Below are 11,666 nucleotides of genomic sequence, written 5' to 3'. Positions count from 1 at the left end.
TGACATGTTAGTTTCCCACTAAAATGCATGGAAAATGCCATGAGCAATTAAACTCCAAAGAATTTCTAAAAAGCTTCCTGCATTCAGTAGTACAAGTTCTTGACCTTTTGAAGAATTAAATTTCAGGAAGCTTACAGCTGGCACTGAAGGGCAGCTTCATGTGACCCTGTATTGTTGTGGGGCTTTACTCTATGAATGCTTGAAATGTGCCACTCCCTATTTGAGGAACAAGAGAGTGAAACCCTTCCTGTCTTAGGTAACGCTATGCCTGGAAAGATGAAGTATATGATGCTCTTGAAGGCTGTATTTATTTGTTATTAACAAATTTACCGTAATTGCAAAGATGTTAGAAGTTGATGTTTTTTGGCATGGGGCTAGTTAGAACTGATTTTGTTTTCATTATATTTGTAAAGAGTTGACTAATCACAGGAGAACTGTAGGATTGTGAACACAATGGTTGCTATTAAACCTGTTGTTCACCCTGCTGTGTTCTAGCAGAGGAGCAGTAAACAGCAGCTTCTGCTGCAGAAAAGAAGAACTCAGTTGCTGTGGTGATAGCAGTCTGCCAGTACAAAGAAGAGTGCCTTGTGGTATACTTATTCTGCCCCCTTTGACCAACATTCAGACCCTTGTTAATGGACTCTACAGGGGGCATCTCTTGCTAAACCTGGAAAGGGAGATGCTGCAACATATTTATTTCCCAACGGAAAATAATGCAAATCATGAGCCCCTCTCCAATTCCCGAACACACATCTATTATTGAGTAAGTTGAGTAAGTAAATGTAAATTTGGGATTTTCTGTCTTTTTTTTTTTTTATATATATAATTATCATAATAGTACTATGTACTACACACATTAAAACATTGTTTTCTCTGTTTTGTCCATATTTGAAGGATAGATCCGGGTTAAGTTTTGTGACCTAAAAGCTATATTAACACTTTTTAATTTTAATTTTGTTGCCAGTATCATTTTAATGATGGTATGATAGTGTTTGGGAGTGGGACAGATTAGTGAGGCTGGGATCATGGGGCATGGTCATGGGGCAGTCCCTGTATTGCGTGGGAAGGCATGGGGGTGCGTGTGGAGGGAGCTGCCTACGTGCTAGGTCCTGGGAGCCAGCCAGGGATCAGGGGAGGGAGGAGGGGAAAGGGGGTGCATGCAGCAGAGCTCGCCTGGGTGGTTTGGTCCGCGACTGACCCCAGTACTCCACATCGGGCTGAGCCTGGGCCTCCTCTGCCTGCGGCAGCCTGTGTCATACTGTTGTCCATGCCTGCTGGCCTGTCCCCATCCCTGATCCTGGCCAGCTTGCCCAGCTTCCGGTGGGCCTTCTCCCAATGCAGCTGCAGCCTCCTAGGTGCTGCTCTGCTCCCCTTGCCTCCAGCAGCTCCTTCTGCTGCATTGCTCCTGGCTCGGAGGAAGTTTCAGCTGAGTGGCTCGTGCCCAAGTACGCAGGGCTCTGGTTCCAGCTCCTGGCTGCCTTCTACCTACTCCACGCATGCAGTGTAGGCAGCCAAGTGGGTGGAAGGTAGGCAGGAGCTTAAGCCAGAGCCCCACATGCTGGGGCAGAAGCCACCTGGCTGAAGCTTCCTCCTGAACAGGAGTGGCACAGCAGGAGAAGGAACCGCTGGAGGAGGGGGGGAGCAGAGCAGCACCCAGGTGGCTGTAGCAGTACTCGAGAGAGCCTGCTGGAAGCTGTGTGTGCTGGTTGGGGCCAGGGCAGTGGGAACAGGCTGGAGTACTGCACAAGCTATTCCGGGCGTGGTCTTGGCCCCATGCAGAGTGCTGGGGGGAGGGTGGGGACAGGGATGGGGAGTCGCAGCCATGGGAGAAATGGAATCAGTTGGTGGGTACCCCTACGGGCTGGATCTAATCAGTTGGTGGCCAGATGTGGCCCACCCCTGCTGTAAAGGCAGACCCCCGTGGATCATATGGATTCTCCTGGGTGTGCTCCTGCTGTTGTTATGGAAAAGGGCTGAATTATTAATTATTATGAATTTCCATTCAAGAGGAAGTTGATCTCCAATGAATTCAGAAATTAGTGCCACATTTAATGCAATAACCCATGTGGCAGAGAGCAGAAAGGGAGGCTAATTGACTTCTGGTTTTGGTACATCTTCTAGTTGACATACGTTGTAGAAATGTGACTTGATTAAATGTTTATGTCGCTCTTGAAGCCTACCAGAGTCCAAACCTAGACATCTTTCAGAAGTGCTGCAAAATTACCTATTTGGAACAAATGAAGCTAGGCTAGGATATTATTTAGTGGGCTTCTGTTTTATATTTTCTCTTGTTTTTATAAGCATTTTTCCTGTTTTATAAATTATTCTGTTCTATTGTAAGTGACCTTGAATCTCTGTTGGGAAGAGTGGCATATAAATCAAATAAATAAATGCATAAAATACATAATATGTATACATAAGACATCATCTGATTTAATAATGCTGATGCTCCTTTAATTTGCTGGTCTAATTTCAGTTCTGCAATGTCAGTTCAGATCTCTCATGCTTACTCTGCAGTATGTAGGAGAAACCAGGCAGTGTGTGTGTGTGTGTGTGTGTGTTTGTGTATATTTTCTATATGTGTACTTTAAAATCAGTAGGACTATTGAAGTTCAACACTTCTAATGTAACCAAAGATTTTTAGTTCTTTTCTATAATAGTCTCATTTGAGGGATGTTACAATATCTGACACTCATTTCAGGTATCTTACAATCCTGAAGATTAAGGTCCTTCATCAAGAAGCTCTTAATGAGCCGTCCCTAGCTCTGGTAATTCAGGTTTTCAGTCAGAGTCTGGAGAATGTTGAGTATTTCCCATACCTTGGAAGCTGTCTATAACAGAAGGCTGACAGACTAAGAAAGCTGACATTGCTTCAAATGTACAAGTGCAGCCTTTGGATGCCTGAGGAAATGGGTATTTGAAGATTGCAATATCAGATTCAAAACCAAGCTCATGGTTTATCAAGTAGTTGTGATCCCTGTCTTACTCTATGGAGCTGAGATGTGGACAACATACAGGCAACATCTCAAGTTGCTGGAAAAGTACCATCAGTTCTGCCTGTGGAAGATCCTTCAAGTCCAGTGGGAAAACTGACGCACCAATGTTAGCATTGTCTCTCGGGCAAACACCACGAGCATTGAGGTGATTATCATCCGACATCAACTTTGCTGGGCCAGCCATGCCATCTGGATGTCTGACTCCAGACTCCAGAAGCAAGTTGTATTCGCCTAGCTCAGTCAAAGTGTACATTCAAGAGGAAGGTAGAGAAAGAGCTTCAAGAACATCCTGAAGGTCAACTTGGAAAAAAATGCAACATGGACATCAACTCATGGGAGCCTATTGCCCAGGACTGCCCCAAATGGAGGAAGGTTTGCTCCAAGGATCTTAGTACTTTGAAACCTCACAACAACAACAGGAGACAAAAGTGGGAGCGGCAGAAAAATGTGTCAGACTGAACCAAGAATCCAGAACTACCTACCCTACACGGAAACAGTATCTGTGTTGTAATAGAACCTTGATCCCAGATTGGTTTTGTCAGCCAACTTCGGACCCACAGATAAGGCAATTGTAATAGACAGTCATCCTAGTGTGTGAGGAGTTGCCCATGATGATGAATACCTGAGGTCTGATATACATGAGATCTGCATAAATTAGTCTTACTATGGGTTTATATGAAATTTTGATGCGCCTTCCTAGAACAAACATTTTTTATTAGATTTAGAATATATAATATGATATATTTAACCACATTCATCACTCTTTATCATTGCTTGGTGAATTTGAGTATGTGCTTTGTCCATTATTTTATAACTCTGTCTCTGGTTTAAAAAGTTGCTCATTTTTCTTTTCATTTTTCTACAAAGCAAATTATTAGTAATTTCTTATTGCTATAGTATATGTTCTCTGCTACATTTTGATTTCAAGAAATAATGGTGTTCTTCTTTGGCCATATGCAGGGAGTGAACTTTGGATTTTAATTTTTAAAGTTCAGACTTTAAAAATATCCCAGTATAAGGTAATGCAGGTTAACATACAGGGACCTTCAGCTTTGTTAAACCTTTATATGTGATCACACCTTCAGAGAGGTACAATGATTCACTTTAGTTTTTGAATTGGCTAGATGAGCTTGCAGTTTGTCATTATGCCTTTCGTAAGGACAATGTGGATGTGACTCAGGTCTGTCATTAGAGGCTGGGTTTCTGTTGGTAGTCTGACCTTGTATGACCTATCCTGTAGTTACTGTATAATGGATGAATGATTGTCTGTCCCAAAGGGAGGTCTAAAGCCTTGTGTAATAATGGTTGTGATGCACACAGGAATATTATGAAAGGTCAGTAGGCAAGCTTAGGTTAGAACTGCTTCTCTGGGGTTTTGGTTTTTAGATGCATTCAGCTTCTGTAGTCTACTTTAAAGTATTGTAAGGGAGTCTTTCTCACTATCTATACATGCAATAATGTCTGATAAAGTCTGAAAAATGTATGACTGTCTCATGTAAGATATCAGGTATCCAGGTTGTAGCTGTATTGGTCTAGAACAAAAAGCAATCGGGGCTCGTGGACAGAGGTGATATCTTTTATTAGACCAACAAGATTTTTGCAAAAAAAATTTCTTTAATTGCAAGCTTTTGGGCACAAACACACTTCATCAGTCATTGGAGAAAAGATGGTAAAAGTTCTCCTGGGTAGAAATGAAAGTTCATATTTCATAGGATTTATAGAGGGATCAGTAGATGGAAAAACCCTCTGGGCAGCAGTTCTTAGTTGGTGAGGAGTTTTAGTTCTTCTGTGAGGCTGTGATGAAGCAAATTACCTTAGATAAAGGCAGGAGCAGGATCTAAGGTTTCAGGTGGTCCATGTTGTTTTCTGCTTGGGAAAATGAAAATTTCCCAAGCAGGAAACATGAAGATTTCATTTTAAAAAATTGGCTAAAGTTCAATATCTTCCATGTGTTGGGTATCCAGGCTGAAGCTGTACTGGTCTAGAGGAAAAAGCAATTGTGGCTCGTGGGCAGAAGTGATATCCTTTATTAGACCAACAGCACCTGGCAGGTCTAGCAAGAGGAAATTATTTCATAATTTCCTTCTTTGTCTACCTGCTGAACCAGGGAAAGAATATTTTTTTTTTTTTTAGAAGATGTAATTGTGGTTTGGCATAGGTGAAATTATACTGCTAAGCATATTAGATGATAGAGGTGAGGCTCTGCCCACTCCTTGGCCCTTCCTGTTCACTTCCCAGTTAAACATGAAGCTGGGGGGGTGGGGTAGCTATGTGGAATCTCCTTACACTGGTGCCCTGGTCGCTACAGTGGGCAGAGGAGATTTTGCAAATCTTTTAATTTATAGTGCAAGGGCTTTGTTACATATTACCCTTACAGTATACTAGTGGAACTTTAAAATATGAGCATCCACATGTTAACAAGGAAAAAATGGTGCTAAGCACTCGCTGAGCATCTCAAATTTATGCCAGTTTGGGTGAGGGTTAAGTACGAGTCATGCTACTCAACTCACGTTGCAGTAATGACAGTCTGCTCCCATAGAGTTGATGCGAGCAGTTTTAGTCCTCCAGCAGCCCAATACGCACTGCTCTCAGCCCTGCTCCCCCGTTTCTGCTCTGTGGCTAATCAACTCACCCTCCTGAGCTCTGCTGGCTCATAGGGTGGTACTCCCTGAGAGCAGGAGGGGCCCTGCCAGTACTGGGAGGAGGGTTGTGGTGGTGGGAGAATGGAGCCAGGAGACGGAGGAATATGGAAGTTGTGCTTTCTTCCCACATTCCTGTCTTAGGGTGGGAAGTGGCAGGAGAGGGCTGCGCTATGGCTTCCTCTGCTGAGCCCTGCAAACCTGATCTCCTAGGCTGCCTCAGAGGTCTCCACCTTTCAGAGCCAGGTAAAAGTTGGTAAAACATTTAATTAACTGTGGCTACTTGAGATTTAATTAAAATTCCCCCCCAGGCACTGCTGGTTTTCCCCCTGGCCAGGTGGCTTGATAGGGGCTGTGGATTTCCTTCTCACTTCCCCTGTTTCTGTTCTGGCATTGGGGGGGGGTGGGGGAGGTGAAAAACTGTGCTGTGGAGAGGCTAGCAGCCAGAGGACTGGGCTGTCAGGTAGGAATATAGCACTTTGGGGAGTGGGGAAGCCTGTGTACACTGGCCCCATGAGCCTATCACACTAAACCCTGGCAGCTCCATGCTCTGGTTTCCCCTACCAGTATGAAGCCCTGGGGTTTAGTGCAAGTGGGAGTATGGAGCAACAGGGAAGCATGCTCCCCCAGGGCTCCGTGCAATCCATCATGCTAAAACCTGTCAGCTGAGCTGCCTTAGCGCGTTAGAAGCGTGAACCTGTGGGGAGCGGGGAAGCTCCCTGCAGCTTCATGCTGCTGTGGTATACCCTGGTGGCTCCTTGCTTTGGTTTCCAGTCTCCACAACACAGACCTCTCCAACCCCCCTCCAAATGGGGGGAGGTGAGATGGGAAGCCACAACTAGGGTGACCACCCATCCCTAATTGCGTGAGACATCAAGTACTGGTCCCAAAATGGGAACATCAAGTACTAGTCCCAGGCTGCATGGCTCTAGGACAGCATTTGTCCTGGATTCACAGTATCATGCAGGGATCTGGTTTTACATTTACTGTAGAAAAACACAGAAAACAGTGGATTTCCCCTTGCAGGATGGCAGAGTTACAGCCTGCAAAGGGCTGTGGGAAGTGGGACTTGGCAGGCACCACACGCACATGGCCAGGAATATAGCCCCAGCAGCAGTGGAGAGCAGCTCCCTTAGATGCTATTGGGGGTGGGAAGAAGATTGAGGCCCCCATAGTGAGGTAGGGAGTGGGGCAGGGTTGGTGGCTGCGGTTGGGGGTGTTGCCCAGCTGAGGCGGTGCATAGGGCCCCGGGCAGGAATATGTGGCCGTAGGGCCTGGTTGGGGAGTAGGATGGAGTTATGGGTGGCTTCTCTGGACAGGACAGCTCTCCCCTACTGCCCGTGCTCCTGAGACTTGTGCACAGGGTGGGGAAGGATGTGAGCTCAGGGCTCCTGTCCTGTTGTTTTGCCCCTGGAAGCATCACGCCAGCCGCGTGGCCATGGCGAGGCACCCCCTGCCCACCCAGCAGCAGCAGTGGCAGCATAGAATTGTGCCCCTTGCTGCTGCGGGGTGGGCAGAGGGAGCCTTCCCATGGTGGTGCAGCTGGCACGTGGCTCCTGGGGGCAGGACAGCAGAGCGGGGAGTGCCATAAACCCCATGCTTCTCTGGCCCTTTTCCCCTTTCCCTTCCCCCTATCCCTCTCCATGCAGAATAGGGATAGAGCCCAGGCATCCTGGCTCCTAGCCAAGCCCTGTTTTTGGTCCTCTAGTGGCAAGTCAGAGTTGTGCAGTTTAGAGAGGGTATTAAACTGTTCAGTGCATATTTTAACTTTAATATTGTGTAATATTCCACAGTTTTAGTATGCCCTAAGTATAACATGCAACAACATCCCAAGACAAGCCATAATCTGGTCCTAAGCGATATTTAAGTTGGGTTTCTCAGGGCAGAGGAAAAGCATGTTAAGTATGTTATCTGTCCTCTTTTACTTCCAGGCCAAAATTCATATATCTGTTTTTCTGGAAGCTGGGTTTGCACTGCTGAGGCAGGGAGAAGGTTCACTAGCCCTACGGGGATGGAACTGACAGTCTGACAGCTCTAAAGAAACGTTGAAGGAAGAGGCACTCTTTTCTCTTTCCACAGGGGTTCACAAGAAAAATCTGATGCCTTTTTTTTTTTGCAATTGTAAGTGCAACATTCTGGGTTTTTACACTTCTGTTTCCTAAAGTTCCGTGAAACTTGTGCCACACAGTCTGCATTATTGTTTATTCAGCCAGTTCTGAGGACTCAAACAAACAATTTCCTATAGATAATATCAGTCTAATTCCACTTTGAAATAAGAGAGACTGGATAGTAATAAGCCCTTGTGACTACAGTGTTTTTGCTTAGAATAATGTAAATAATGTGCTTTAACTCAATGGGCAGAGAGCCTTTTTCTGTTGCCACAGGTCTTTGTTTTCTTTCCTGACAGACTGCATATCCTTTTATTCAAGTGATTAGTAGAAGTACCACAGCTGACAGTTTGAAATGCCAAAATCATGTCTGGCTGATTTAATTCTCTTTATTGCCCACAGGAAGCCTCTACATAAGCATATTGGACTGTTTGTTACAGTCTCTGAGTTTTAATGTAGATAGTCATTTGGTACTGTATATAGATCTAGAAATCAGTATGTTGACCATAATCAGAAATATCAAAAAACTGAATATCTTTATTTCATAGCTCTTATTAGCCATTTAGCAAAGAGAAAAATTTTAGCAAAACATATAAAGAGGGAAGTAGGCTACTCTATTGTTATTGACATTTTTAATAATAATAATAATTTATATAATTATTTTGTAGAAGCAGATGCCAGTTGAGTTGATCCTTTTATCTATAGCCTCTCAGTGAATAAATAAGGGTGCTTTAAACTTTTAGTGTTACATGTGTAAACTTCGCTGTTTAAAAATCATCCTAATCAGGCTTTTCTCTTTTGGTGGGTATTGTCTTTTTGATGTTAGAAGTGTAAATTCTCTCCTTCAAGAAGAAAAATGTGATGGAACAAAGGCTAGTTTTCCAAAACCATCTTTATAGCCTGAAGATATAGTATATTAAATAATGTTTATTTTAAAATGTTAATGTTCTCATTTAATATAGTAGATTCAAGATTGTTTTAAATATTTAAATAGATGAGTACTAGGACCATATATTATTAGTTAACTGTAGCTTACTCAGGGACTTGGCAATGTTTGTCACTGGACAAACACATTTTATATTCAAACCATGCTACAGAAAGCAAAATTAATAATATTTTGTTTAATGAGGAATTAAAAACCTCAAGTTTGATTTTTCAGCCACAGCTACTTAAGTACTGCTTAGGTCTCTAAACAACTTTAAATATTATTGTCCTGGATTGGGGAGCTTTGCAAGTCATACCTACTTGAGTTGTTAGCCCTTATAGAAACAAGAAACAGGTATGTGTTTAATTTATCTTTGAGCTTACTGAAGAAATATCTAAGTTTATTTCCTGTCTTGGTCTGATTTGATCGGCATTAATAGACCTGCAGTTCTGCTTTTAATTTTCTAACTTGGACTTGAAAATAAGTGACCACAACTTTGATTCTGGCCAGAAACACAACAGGCAGTTTCTATACCCTTAGCAGCAAGATGGATAGGATGGCAAAGGCAGTGGCTGGGTGCATGGCCACCATTCTTACACCCCCTCTAAATTGGGGCCAAGGGCTAATGCCTCGGTTGCCCACTGCTAGTTAGAATACTAATTCTGGCACTGCGTTATCTCTTTAATATCAAAATAGTCCAAGGAGCCACACAACAGGTACTTTAATTTATTTCTAGATTTGTTGTTGTTTTTACAAATAATTAAAAAAAAAATCCTATATTTGAAGAATATTAATATATTTGTGTATCTTTTTCTTGCTTTGCTTTGACAGTAATTTGTGTGTGGCTGGTTAAATTAGCCTGTTGCATGTATGGTGCACGGGAAAATGGAAGAAAATGCTTTAAAGAAAATTTAACTATTAAAACCATACTAACTGGCACATGGGCTCAGTAGAAGGTACGGTGTCTGAAATAACATTTTAACCAGTAGCATCTTAGTTAAACTAGGGTGGGACTTTACTACAGGCTCTGACTGGGTTGGAGGGCAGAAAAATATCAGCTGCTGTCTCAGTCACACAATCACACTAATGGCATGGTGAGAGTTGGAAGTTTCTTTAACCTTGGGAGTCAGGTGCTTTGTTGTGCCTCTGTATTTTTAACTGATTAGTAGGGGCCTACCAAATTCTCAGCGGAAGTGTGCTGTGCGGCTGCAACTTTAATCTTGCAGACCCTGTGTTTCCCCCCCTTCTCCCTTCCTTATTGGCAGGGAGGTGAAAGCCACAGTTTTAAATATGTCACTGTTTTTTGCCTCCTGGCTGGTCAGCAGCAAGCAGCAGAGCCACCAGGGGCCCTTCAGCCAATGAGCATTGGGGGGGGGAATATATGGGGGAGCCTACAAGATTAAAGGAGTTGCTGCACAGCCAATTTCCATCCTGAATTTGGTAGGTCCCTACTGATCAGATATCAAGTTGCCTATGACCCTTTCATAAACAATTTGAACTATTATTTTTGTCCCACCTGGTATGTTTCATACTACAAATAGCCATTCCAAAAGAGTATTTGCATTACTTTTAGAAGAGTTGAACAAAGCTTTGTTAATGGAAAAGCATTTTTAGAAGCCCTTTTAGAATGGAAAAGCCCTTTTAGAATTCCCTTTGCTGGACACTCATCTTCTACACTGGGTTCATGTGTTTTTAAGTTTTCTGTAGCTTCAGAGCTTGGAAGCTGTGTCCAAACAGAGCAGCTCAGACCATGCTGACAAGGTTCAGTGCTGAATAGGCTGGATGGCAAGAGGTAGTGGGTAGAAATGGTAGTGGGGGCAAGTGGATTCTGTTTAGACTCCAACCTTGAGTCCAGGTTGAGGCTGGAGTTGAAGCCACAGCAGCTGGCTGACCCCCCCACTGTGTACTCAAATTCAAGATGAGAGGTTTCTTTCCACAAGTTAATTGGGGGAAACCTCACCTTGGATTTGAGTAAATATGGTATTGTAACAAGAACCTTGCAACCCAATTGGGCTTAACAGGGGTCTGCTGGGGGCAAAGGATTTAAGACTAGGACTGGAGGTGCAATTGACTGAGGCAATGGGGCTGGAGTTTGATTTGGTTGGGGATGGGGCATAACAGTGGACTTAGGAGAGTGAGTACTATTTAGTGTTTTCCATTAATTTTTGCAAGCTTTGAAGCCCTCCCATCCTTTCTTTGTTTGAATAAGTTGCAGCTTCAGGACAGGTTACAAAGATCTTATTTCTGGTACACAGAATCATTTCAGGAGGGCTGACATGCTTGAGGTATATGTTTTTATTGTGGTAATTAGAAATTTGGAGATGGGTAATATGTCTGCTGACCAGCTGGTGCATTCTAGGTAGGGTGGGCTGCTCCTCTTGTTTTATGGTATTGTGGACTGTGTTTTTTAATTGATTCCAAGACTGTGAGAACTTTTAATAAGTATCTTTCTATCAAAATAAGTATGTGCATTGCACTGCAAAGGACATAATGGAAATCAGATAATTGGAGGAGATGAGAAAAAAACATCCACAGAGCTCTCCAGGGAAATTAAGTACATGAGAAGCGAATGGCAATGGCATGATGAGAAAAGCTATCTTTTTAAAGTAGGGTTATGTGGATGAAGTGGCAGATCAAATGAGTTCTGTTGTATTAAGAAAAAAAATGTATAAAAACTGAAGAGGAATGAAAAAACAGAGAAGAAAGGCACCTGCTGAGAACTGGATGGAGAACTGTTATAAGGATAATAAAGGGAGAAGAACCAAAGATAATATTTTAATGTATCTGTTCTCAATATATTCTATATGATCATATTTATTTCCCTCATAATAAAAAATAGGTATTAAAGGCCTATTTTGAAAAAAACAGTGCTTGATATTAGGATTCTGTATAGTTTCTCTCCTTCAACTACTTAACTTACAGGTTGGGGAACTCCCCTCTTGCCAGCACGGAGACGGAAAAGGATCTTGGAGTCGTCATTGACTCCACGATGAGCATG

General features: G+C 43.0%; 1 protein-coding gene across 1 annotated transcript in view; it reads left to right on the top strand.

Annotated features, from left to right (window-relative positions):
* Positions 1 to 556: 556 nt before the first annotated feature.
* NRCAM (neuronal cell adhesion molecule) overlaps positions 557 to 11,666 on the top strand; it is a 216,002-nt gene continuing 204,892 nt past the window's right edge. The window contains exon 1 of the mRNA XM_019543378.1: positions 557 to 772. The gene's annotated coding sequence lies outside the window, so the exon portion shown is untranslated. The remainder of the gene's footprint in view (positions 773 to 11,666) is intronic.

Source organism: Crocodylus porosus, unplaced genomic scaffold, assembly GCF_001723895.1.
Source record: "Crocodylus porosus isolate Cpor-Errol unplaced genomic scaffold, CroPor_comp1, whole genome shotgun sequence".
NCBI classification, from domain to species: Eukaryota; Metazoa; Chordata; order Crocodylia; family Crocodylidae; genus Crocodylus; species Crocodylus porosus.
This window is presented reverse-complemented; position numbering and strand designations above follow the sequence as displayed.